The sequence below is a fragment of the Telopea speciosissima genome, chromosome 10 (genome assembly GCF_018873765.1).
Source record: "Telopea speciosissima isolate NSW1024214 ecotype Mountain lineage chromosome 10, Tspe_v1, whole genome shotgun sequence".
NCBI lineage: Eukaryota > Viridiplantae > Streptophyta > Magnoliopsida > Proteales > Proteaceae > Telopea > Telopea speciosissima.
The window spans coordinates 6,662,841-6,675,364 of NC_057925.1; positions in this window are offsets into that span (position 1 = coordinate 6,662,841).

Genomic DNA, 12,524 nt, shown 5'->3' on the forward strand with positions numbered 1-12,524 from the left:
ACCTCTGTGTCTCTGGATAAAATTCTATCCCCAACTGCTGCGGTCGGAATGTTGGAGGCATTCGTAGTTAACCGTTAAACTTGTTTTCCCATGTTTAATTTTAGGGAGACTGAGCAAGCGGCATGGAAAGAGCATCATTTAGGGAGTCATGCTGTTTGTAAATAGGAGGCGTGGAGAGGAGAGAGAAAAGAGGGAAGACTTTTCTGAGGATATTTTTTTTATGGGAGAGGAGAGACCTTTAACTCGATAAGGCTGATCCTCCATTGTGACTAAGAGGTCAAGGGTTTGAGTCTGGAAACAGTTTTTTACAAAAGCAGGGATAAGGTTGCGTATTTATCCTCCCTAGTTCCTGCAGTGGCGGGAGCCTTGTGCACTAGATATGTCTTTTTTTAAAGGAAAGAGTGGAGAAGAGAGACTTTTCCCTTAGGCTATGTTTGGAAGCCAAGAAAAGAAAAGAAAAGAAAAGAAGATGAAAAATTCAAAAAATTTTGAAGGCTAAATGTTATCTGTGCCAGGGCGCAGGCTGCGCCCCTGTGCCCAGACACATGGGGGTGAGCGAAATGACCACCCTGCCCCCTGAATGGCAGGAACATGTGTCTAGCGCAGACTATGTTGCGGCACAGAAAACATTAACCCATTTCTGAATTTGAAAAGAGAGATAGAACATAAATCAATCATTGGGTCATCATGATTTTTGTCTTATTATATATATTTTTTCTTTTCTTTTCTCTACAGTCAAACATAGCGTTAATTATTTTTTGGAAAATATTACATTAGTACCCCCATCAATCTCTTGTCTAATAAAACTTTCTTTGTCATCTTCATATGACCTTCTGTTTCTATGTATGAAATTGTTTGGTCACTACTCATTGGTGTATTCTTTATGCAATCCTCTTCCTAAATTTTATTGCATAATTGTTATGTGAACTAGTTTTCTGTCTAGGAGTATGGCCTACGCCAACACTCCCATGAGTCTCTCTCTCTCCTCTTCAAAACAAGGGGGCATATGGGGACGAGAGAGATAGACTCATGAGAGTGTTGATGTAGGCCACACGTATTTTCGAACAGAGGTTTTTTTGTTTTATCAATTATTATATAGAAAAAACATTTCCACACTAATTACATGAGATGTTTTCGCATTGATGCACACACTCTCTCTCTCCTTTATGATCATATGGGTTTTCTATTGGAAATAATTGTTCTGTGTGTCATGATTGGTATAGGATAAGAGATTCCCAATCAACCAAGTGGCAGACTTGTTAGCTAGATACGGGCATAACCGTACCAACATGACCTTCCACTGTATCAAGGCTAGATTTATTTTCATTAGTGTTGTGACTGTAGGGTCCAGTGATCCTAAAAGGTATAAACTGTATGGGTCCATCATGACCTTTCACTATATCAAGGCCAGGAAAAAAGTAAAGCAAAAAAATTTAAAGAATTGGAATTTGAAGTATTTTGTTCCATGAGGTGGTAAGATAATTTTCAAACATTTTTTAGAATAATGAGTTAGTTTTATGGGAAAAGATTCTTTGAGCCATTACGGTAGGGTAAATTAGCATTTCTGTGTTTATCTCTCTTCTCTCACATGAAATGTCGTTGCTATCATCCAATGTACGATATCATTTTACCACATTTCATATGTGGGCTTCTTCTCTATGCTGCTCATTCAGAGAACCCTCTCCTTAATTTTATTTTCATAGTATGTTTTAGGGAAAATGTTCTCTGAGCCATCGGGCAAAGTATACTGGCACTCTCTTTGCTTATCTATCTTTTTCTCACATGAAATGACCTTGCTACTCTCCTATGTATAACATCATTTTATAGCACTTCATTGGTGCGTTTCCAAATTTTTATTTTTGGGGAGCATTTTAATTGGGGGAATGCAAGGGCCACATGCATGTTGGCATCTCAGGGATGGGATTTCTCCCTTTCACGGGGCGGGGATGGTCATTCACATTCTCCCACAGAGAACTTTTCTCCTTTTATTTATTGTTGGGAGAGGGTTCTCTAAATGGGAAGCTTGGAAAGAAAACTCCAAGAAGGCACCTGAATATTTGTCACATCACAATTTATGTGGGTTTCTTACTTGCATGTACAGTTTCAAGCCAGAATTTTCTAGAGGACCAAATATAGTTTTTGAAACTTTAAAGTCTATGAGATAGTGAATAATAGTTTAGATGTGCACAGAAAATTTTGGGAATATATGCCAATGCATGAGAGAGTATTTGACTGAAGGGACAAAGTTCTCTGTCTGGGAGTATGGCCTACGCCAGCATTCCCATCAGTCTATCTCTCTCCTTCCCATATGAAAAGGCACCTCTGCCCCCTTGTTTTGAGGAGGAGAGAGATAGACAGATGGAAGTGCAAGCGTAAGCCACACTCCTGGATAGAAAACTAATTCCGTTGATTGAATTAGGTATTAAAATTTGACATATGACCAATCAATACCACTCTTTGAATATATATCCAACAGAATTTTTTATATTACTCATCCACATGGTAGATATATAGGTGCTCATATGGAGATTCCATTCCAAATTTCCCGCTCAAAAGAACTTTTTCTTCATGGTTATATGACTCATCCACATGGTAGACATTCAAGTGCCTGTTTGGAGATTCCTTTCCAAATTACACACTTAGAAGAACTTTTCTCTTCATGGCTCACCTACTCAAAAACAATTTCAAGAATAATACAATAAGTGAATAATATAATTAACCATATTTAATTACAAATAACATTAAAAAAAAATTGGGAGCTAGAAAGATAATGCTTGCATATAACAACATCACTAGCCATGAAAGGCTAGGAGCCCTCAAAAGGGTACCCTATAGGATAAAGGCCAAAAAAACAGAGATTCCCCACAATAAGTGAATAATATAATTAAACAAATTTAATTATAAATAACATTTGGGAGAAAGAGAATACTTGCATATAGCAACATCACTAGTCATGAAAGGCTAGGGGCCCTCAAAAGGGTACCCTGTGGGACAAAGGCCAAAAAACAGAGATTCCCTAGTAACCCCCAACTTAGGCCATGTCATCAACAAATAAAGTTGGTAGAATGTGTAGAGAAAACTTACCATGTGTCCATATGGATTAAAATTTTCAAAATGCACCAATCTTGTTGTAGAACAATCCCAATGGCACGGGAGCACACCATTGAGAAGCAATAAAAAGGTTTTCTACTTAAAAGGGTAGAGAGATCACTTCATGAGAAGACGAGAGCGATATAATAGAGAAAGAGAAGGTGCTAATGTACCCTCCATAGTCCTTCTAAGATAATTTTTTCCCAAAAATACAAAAAGGATGTTCTTGCTCTAACCAAGGATGATTACAACAAGATTGTAACCGTCCTTTAGTGCCCTCAACTTTTGACATAGATTAGATAAGACAAAAGGGTAGACTAATAATTTGATTTAAAAAAAGAATCATTATGAGGGTGTTCCAATTATGAGGTAGTCAACTGTTCTTCATTTTCATTTTTATCCCGCTCCTAACCCCCTATTGTACGGAAGAGATGGGATCCCATTCTCGTACAAGAATGGTTATTGTATGCTTTAGAGGCACACACATGGAATCCACAATATAGGATCCAATTGAGTGGATACCATGTGTGCGCCTCTAAATGTACGAGACCCATTCTTGTACGAGAATGGGAGCCAAACTCTGCACAAAAGGTCTGCCAATGGTGCTTCATCATAAAAGATGGTCTCCTATTGTATGAAACGTTCGTCAAAGGCAATTTGTCATAAAAAAATGATTTCCTATTGTACGGCAGGTGTGTCAAGAACAGTTTCATCCATGCTCCATGCTCAGTGTAACCAATCCCAAGAACAATCCAAAAAAATAATACAAACACAATAAGAAGACAAAACACTACTTAAGCTTTCCTCTCTTGCCATATTGTGGTTCTCAACATATTTGCCATCCTCTAAATTTCTTATTGTTCACTTCTTCCAAATACCATACTTAAGCTTCCCTCTCTTTGCTGAGGAGTTTGGAATGAAATCTAAAGTCTTTTGAGATAAGATTTCAATTTTGACAAAAAAATGTCACAAAAATAAACCCAAATGCTATAAAGCAAAAAGATGACTAATAGATTCCCCATTAACAAGCACAACGTGCACCCACAACTCATTAATGAATAATTAAACTACTTCTTATATCATGCATAGCCTTATATAATCTAAAGTGAAGGATTTGGGATTGGTTAAGTAGTGTGTTAAGAATCATACTTATATATTAAACTTAAGAAACTAAAAATGCACTAGAATTAAGAACTCATTAAAAGAGTAAAGCACTTATGAGTTCATGCGGATAAAAGAAACCTACAATGTTGACATTGTAATGATACACCACCAAGTATTAATAATTTTTTTTTGATACTTTGGATAGATTATATTATAGAGAGATAAATATAGAAACTTTCCTTTTCTTCCCTTCTTGGAGACAAGGACAACTTGAGGACCAAGGCAGTATAGTACTTTCAATTAATAAACAAAAAACTAATAATAAAAAATTAGATTTTCTTTGATTGACCTTTGCCCATCCAAAATGACCCTTGGAAGTCTTGAAAGAACAACTAACTATATGCTTCATGTGGTTGGATAAGTACTTAGTTGTCCCTTCGAACAAACCAAAGATCATATTAATCTACTTGATAAGCTTCAATTAATCAACTAAAAAACCATTAACTTAAGATGATCCAAAAGAGGAAGCCAAGAAAGACCCTCTATAGAAGTCTTATATCTAGAAACATGGCTACAAGATTCATGGAGTTGAGAAACATGTGGTTGTAGACGCTAGAAATCGCCACTCACCCATGGCAATGACGACAATTGGATACAGACAATGCGGGAATCGCATGCACAATCAAACCCACCAAAACACCCCAAGAAAATAGTCTAAAAGGACCAAAAAACCCAAAAAAAAATAATCACAAAAGACCCTCAAGTGCCGTCTGTCAGCGGGTATAGTTTGGCGGGGCTGCTAAAACCCCTCTACGGTCTCGCCAAACTGTGGAGCCGTACTCGGCAGTGCAACAGTGTTGGCGACGCCACCAAAGTCTGGGTCCTTCTATAAATAGATGAACCCCTTCCATGCTTTGGGACAAGATTTTTACCCCCTTTTGCTCATTTCTTGATACTTTGATCCCCATTTGAGTCTCTACACTTCCAATCATCATCCTTCTATTCCAAATCTTGTTCTTTTGATGTTTTGCCCATGTTTTGAGAGTTTAGAACCCATTATCCTACTTTCCCACATCTTTGTTTCATCATTATTTATCATCATATAATACCGTCATTATGCCCGAGTAGTGAGTAATAGGCTTGTGAAATCCTCGGAGACGTCGTTACTCCGCCCAAAGTTCGAGTCAGAAAACTCTCATTATAATTGTTATTTTGTCTGAAATTCGAGCTAGAAAAGCCTTCATTACAGCTGTTATTACTCTGCCTGAGGTTTAACTGAAGTGAAGAAAACCATTTGTCTGTCTCCACCTAAGTCATGGGACATCTACCACTTTAGTGTACATAGTAGGATTTCTTCCAAAAAATCCATGATTTAACATATTTATTTCGCATTACATTTTTATCATCAAAGTAGTACTTTAGCATTTTCATTTGCAAAGGAATATCATGTTTAATTTCTTTTCATACATTTGATGCATCATATAACCTTACATGTTGTAATAAAAACAAATATTTTTATTATCTGAGAATGCGAAATCAACCTAGAATGCATACCAAACACTACCCTAGAGTTTTTTGTTTTTTATATCTAGATGACCCATAGTATTAAAGGAAGTGGGTTCCTACTTGATATTGGTATTCAAAATTTTAAATTTCACGTTGTAATTTATTTGGGTATAACAAAAAAAATATTTCAAATTTAATTAATCCCAATATTATTGTAAAATTCTTATAGAAAACACCCCTTTGATCTCTCTCTCTCTCTCTCGCTCTCTCTCTCTCACACACACACACACACACACACACATATATGGGCATGCATGCATGTGCCGGCCTCTGAGTAGTATTAATAACAGAGAATCAATTATCAAAATGAAAAGTACTAAGTTTCCCTCCACCCATAGAGGATGGTTCACCCACCATCCTAGGATTCACAGAACCCCTCTTAGGATTTTAGTATGTTCCAAAATACCCTCTCGATACCCCGTGTCGCCCTCTCCCGCCCTACGATGAATGAGGTCTCATTCACCTAGGTTGGAGGGAAACTCGGTCCAAATGAGAAAGTAAGAAGTAGAAAGTTTTCGGCCACCTAGAGTGAATATAGAATCTCTCTTCACCATTGGTGATGTGATGGGGTCAAATCCCATGGTTGAAGAGATTCTCTCTTCATCATAGGTGAAGAGAAACTAGGTTCGAAGAAACTTGTCGTTCAAAATCCATGTTGGGCCGTGGGCTAATTAAGATGGGCCTTCTCTATAACAAATCTGCACACGTGTTACACACTGGGGGGTGAATCGAATCCATCATAAAATGACATATTTTTTTTGTAAAATTAATTAATCTATCAACTCAATTAATTTATGAAAAAAAAAAATTTTATATGAAGGACAAAGGTTGAAATGGATTTGAAAGGCCATAACCCAAGCCAGTATGAGATTATTATCCTCTCCAATTCCTTAGGCTTGGCAGTGCAGGAGTGCTAGGTGGAGATGCCGACACATGGCGGCTCAGACAACCAAGCACTGCCATGTGTCCGAGCTGCCATATGTTGGCATCTCCACCTAGCACTGCCGCACTACCGAGCTCTAAGGAATTGGAGAGGATTAATTTCCAGCCCATACGGCCATATCCTTAAAATAGTACGACCATCCAATTGCTTGTGTGGACCATCAACTGTGTATGAAAAGACATCAAATGCCACTATTACAGACCCTAAGGATCACGGTTTTAGTGCATGGTAACGGTATCGATATTGACTGCCGTTGATAGTGATCTCTGATCTCGATACCGATACTTGATTGGCAGAATCAGACTGGATCAGACCATTTTGCCTCTAAAAATATTAATATGAATTTCTTTAACTATTTTGCCTTCCATATTCTGATGCCATTGATACGGTATCGATATCGACCACAAATGATACTTATAGTTGATTCTAATACCTAAAACCATGCTATGGATAGTCCATGTACCTTTTGGTAATCAAACAAACCACATGTCAATTCCAAAAGGTTAATCGACTTTGGAGAACGTGAAATGGCGAATATACACAATACACACCACATTCCCACTGTCACGCACCCAATGTGGGACTAAACCAAAACACCCAACGCACTTGTAAACAACCTTTTCCATCTTTCATGGAAGAACAATACCAAATTGGGTTTTAAGTAGCCATCACTTCTTTATAAAAAATATTTTTCATTCATTGAATTATAGTTATAAAGTACAAGCGCATAATAAACATTCTAAGCAAGAGAGGATGAAGAGACACATCTCATGCCTTTTTATCAGTTTTTATAGATGCTTGCTTATTGGAAGCTTATGGGAATATTCCTTTTGGTAATCCACCACCACCAGCCATAAGATTAACAAAAAATTTTTATCCTATTTAATTTAAAACTGTATAGATTTATTTAACTATTCTTTAACACATCTTAGTTAGAATCTATTTCTTAACTCTAAATATATTATTAGAAAACCAAGGTTTCAAAACAAAGAAACGATGGGCCTTATCTTACCACCCTCCAACAAAAAACAAAGGGCCTAGTACCAAAGCTCCTATCCATGTCTTAACTCTAATATATTATTACATACCAAGGTTTCGAAACAAAGAAACTATGGGCATTGTCTTATACAAAATTACCATCTTTGCTCTAAAATAAATAAAACTAAGATTGCATTTGGTATGCATTTTGAGTTGATAAAAACAATTGTTTTTAGCATCTCATAATGCATTATCGACCTAGAATGCAGATCAAACGCAGCCTAATCAATAAAGAAATATGTAATGTATCCAAGGGAAAAAAGAAGTCTCTCTGCAGTAGAGTGCCTATGCACAGACACAGGGTGGGGTGAAATGACCGCCTCACCCCCCCCCCCCATGAAAGTCTGAATGTTGCCCATGTTGATGCTCCAATGCACTCTCCCATTGTCCCCTGCGCCGATGCAGAGGCCACACGCTCGGACAAAATACTCTTCCCCTTTCTTCAATATTGCTAGCATACTTTTCTGTTATGCTGAATGTCTCATTAATAATCTTTACAAAATTTACTTCATCACATTCGGTCGGGGAAGGGGCAGAAAAGAGAGAGGGATGGTGAATGATTCATTAGAGAACTCATTATGATTGTACTTAATAAAAGGTAAAAATAGGCCTAGGGCATTGGATGTTGGTCCCATTGATTTTTCGATACTTCAATAACCATGTCTAAATTTATGTTTGGAAATACTGGTTCTACGAATAGCATAGTTATGTTTGTAGTGTCTCACTTAGCTTATATTGCCTACAGGTCACACAACATAGGGGAGTTATTTTTGTATTTGACTATATTTTTTTGGGAGAATGTTCTCTGTGCCGCAGTGCAGGCTGCACCTAGGCACATGAGCCTACTACTCAAGGGGGCAGGGTGATCATTGCACCCACCCCCATGTGCCTGGGCGCAGCTTGTGCTGCGGCACAAAGAACAGTGCCCCATTTCTTTTTTATGTTTATAGTTTTCTTTCTCATCAAAAACATAAAAAAGGTAGACTTAGAACTAGTCAATAAATAAGTCCCACCTCAAATTTGACTTTGACAAAAACCATTTTGATTAGATAAATTAACGATTCATTGTCACATTTCAATATGAAAATAGTCATATATTTTAAAGGGATTAATTTTTTTAAATACAAAATATTGAAGAAAAAAATCCATTAAATCATGTTTAAGAGATACGATAAGATTAAGTTGTTAGGAAAAGAACAAAACTAACTTTTTTTGTTCATCAATAATTCTTTACAACCTGATCCATGCCCTCTAAATGTTTTCTAATATTTAATAAAGATACAATTTTTTTTTAATAAATAAGGGTACAACTTAAGGGAATGGACTGGGGTTGACTTGAGAAAAATCATACATGAAAGATATATAAATCAACCATAATAAAGCACAAGTTGAAAAATTATTTTTAGTAATTAAATAAAAATAATTTTTTTCTTCAACCCTAGGCTGTGATGAGTCGACATTGAGGTGCCAAACGACTCCGTCGATAAGAGCTCTTGGGAGTCATCAACCTATTATCCCCGATGTACTTTTGATCCCTTGAGCGAGAGCCCTTCCACATGGGACTCCCGTTTGATGCTATACTAGATATTTCCATACCATCAAATGTAAAGTTTTTTGTGAAAAAATCAAATATAAAGCATCACAATTGTATACTTGTGAACACGATTAAATTAATTTGTGTAGAGCCCTTCCACATGGGACTCCCGTTTGGTGCTATACTAGATATTTCCATACCATCAAATGTAAAGTTTTTTCTGAAAAAATCAAATATAAAGCATCACAATTGTATACTTGTGAACACAATTAAATTAAGGGAAAATTACATGATTAGCTACTTTTGGGTTTTCATTTACAAAACTGTCCACCTTATGTTTGAGTTAACAAAAATATACAAAAACAAGTTTAGTTTTACAAAACTAGACAAAACAGTGACTCTCCTTCCTTCTTCGGCAGTTTCCCTCTGAAAAAATTTCTATTTTTTTTCCTCGGTTACTTGGGGTAGCAGAGAATGGCGGTGGCTGGGACAAGGGTAGGGTTGCAGGGAACGGAGGATGCCTGGGCGAGAACTCCAAGAAGGCAATGACAGGGGTAAAAATGTCTAAAAAAGTAAATGTGGGAGGGAGAGACACTATTTTGTCCAGTTTTGTAAACCTTGACTTGTTTTTGTCTATTTTTGTTAACTCATACATAGGGTGGACAGTTTTGTAAATGAAAACCGAAAAGTTGCTGATCATGTAATTTTCCCTTAAATTAATTTGTGTCACAAACTTTTTTAAGTTAGTATCCTTCTATGGGTGGGGGTCCCAATATGCTTTACAAGATAAAAGTGCCATATAATTGGTTGGAAACAAACACATCTAATAATGCCACAAGTAATTTTATGGGTGTGTAACAAATCGTTGGTTTAAAAGAAAAACATAAATTAAAAGTATTTATTTAAAAAAAACTTTAATTATTTAGCCTTATGCCAACAAAATGAGGAGAAGATTATGAGTCTAGAATGCATTATGGATTTGGAAAGGAAATCTCTATTTGATCAAAAGAATTTGAATATTTGACCGATTTTTTACTTTGTAAGGCTGTGTTTGGTATGCATTATCGGAAAAGATTATGAGTCTAGAATGCATCATGAAACCTAGTTCTTCTCTATTTTTCTTGCTTTCTGAATACATTCTAGACGCAGAATCTATTCCGAGAATGCATGCCAAACACAACCTTAATCTTCCTTTTGGAGTGGTTAAGTTCCCTACATTTGGATGGGCCCTCAAGTTTAACTGAACCTGGGAAAGAAATCAAAATCAAACGGACTTGCTATATGGGCCTATTAGTAGCCTACATAGACCCAAGTGCATCTCAGATAGGCTTAGCTAGAATTGAGCCCATGACCAATTCCATGGACATGTAGATGCCCAAGATCAAGTCCATCATGGGCCACTGCCAAAAAAAAGTAGTATCATTGGGCCCATCACTGAATGGGCCTTGCTAATGTTCATTCTATGTTCTACTTTGGTGCCATAGGCCAGTTCATTTATAAGGCGTTTAGAGCCTAAACGTTTTCCAATATTTTTTGGAAGGGAGGAGGATCGACGCACTGGCGGTGTATATTGGCATTTTATACATTAGTATGCTATTGACTGTTAGATGAGGCGGGAAACATCTTAGCCGCTCAATCTATCCTCAGTTGTATCTCTCTCCCACCACTGCCACTACACCTTCCATAACCTCCCTACTGCAACCGAATATTGTTGCATATGGGTAATGAGTGCCAGAGTTGTTAGCTGTAATAACATTACATGAAAATGTTGGACATGCCGCCAAGGTGCCCAACATGTGTCATCCTCTCTACTCCTCCTTTGGAAAAAACCCCTTTGCCCCTTGTGTCTAGCCTTGTGATTGATGGATGCCGCTAGCTTACAATAAGCTAGCTGCATGCCCAAACTTCCCCCTAATATTACAGTTAACAAGAATAACATATGATGGTTTTGCTCTTTCTTTCCCCTTTTTTTCAACCAAACCCATGAGCATACTTGGAAATACATAGACAAATGCCTATGTTTAACATGTTCTGCCATTGTTCAAATGGACATCTCCCAACAACTTCAAATTGCCCAGCGTTAACGTGTTGAAGTATAATTTAGTCATTCTACTCTCAGCTCTAACCTCAATGCCGGAAATCCCCACCAAGAGAAGCAAACATAAATAGGTAAGCTCCTCGATGAAAACCAACATCGCTTGTTGTCTTCGTTGATCCATTACAACGTAATTGGGATTTCTTCTGCAACGGGCCTGAGTTGTGGATTACTTATCAAATCATATCAATCATGACTCAAATAGAGTCTATGAGAGAGAGAGTGAATGAGGAGTTAGTGTTATGTGTTTCTCCATTCATTTTTTTTTTGATAACACAACAAAAAATGAGAGGAAAGATATATCGATATGGGTGAGTGGGTTCGGGGTATCAACCGACTCTATCCACGAGCTGGCCGATCTCCTACATTCTCTCAATAACCTCATCTCTCATCTGGTGCAACTCAAGTGGAACTCTATCATGATATGATAAGGTTGGATGAAGAACAATTCCACTAAGATAGCTGGCCGAATTCATCTTATCTCATATGTAAAAACACTCTAGTTGATCCTGGACTCTCTTGATGAGCACGATAGAACTCCATCATTTGTATAACTCTATCCAATCTATACTTGGTTGTAATCAAGTTACAATGAATAATAAGAGAGATTTATTCCTTCAATATGGTATCAGAGCAAGCAGGTCCAACGAGCATTCCTAAAATTTCTATTATTTTAAATTTTTTTTCTTTTTACGAGACAAGGTTGCGACCCGTGAATTGTAAGCCTGATTCATCTTCATCAAGGATCAACTAGCCGATATTCTTACAAAGGGGCTAGGTATGGCCCGGTTCTTATTTCTTCGTGACAAGCTGCAGATTCGACCCATCAAATCCCCACCTTGGGGGGATATATCAATCGACTCTATCCACGAGCTGACCGATCTCCTAAAATCTCTCAACAACCTTATATCCACAAGATTGGCTGATCTCCTACAGTCTCTCAACAACCTTATCTCTCATCTAGTGCAAGTGTGCAACTCAAGTGGAACTCTATCATGATACTAATAAGGTTGGATGAAGACCAACTCCACCAAGATGGCGGGCCAAATTCATCTTGTCTTACATATGATAACACTATAGTTGATTAGGACTCTCTAAATCTTCTCATTCCATTTTGAACTTATAACTTCCACTTCAATCACTTCACCTACAAA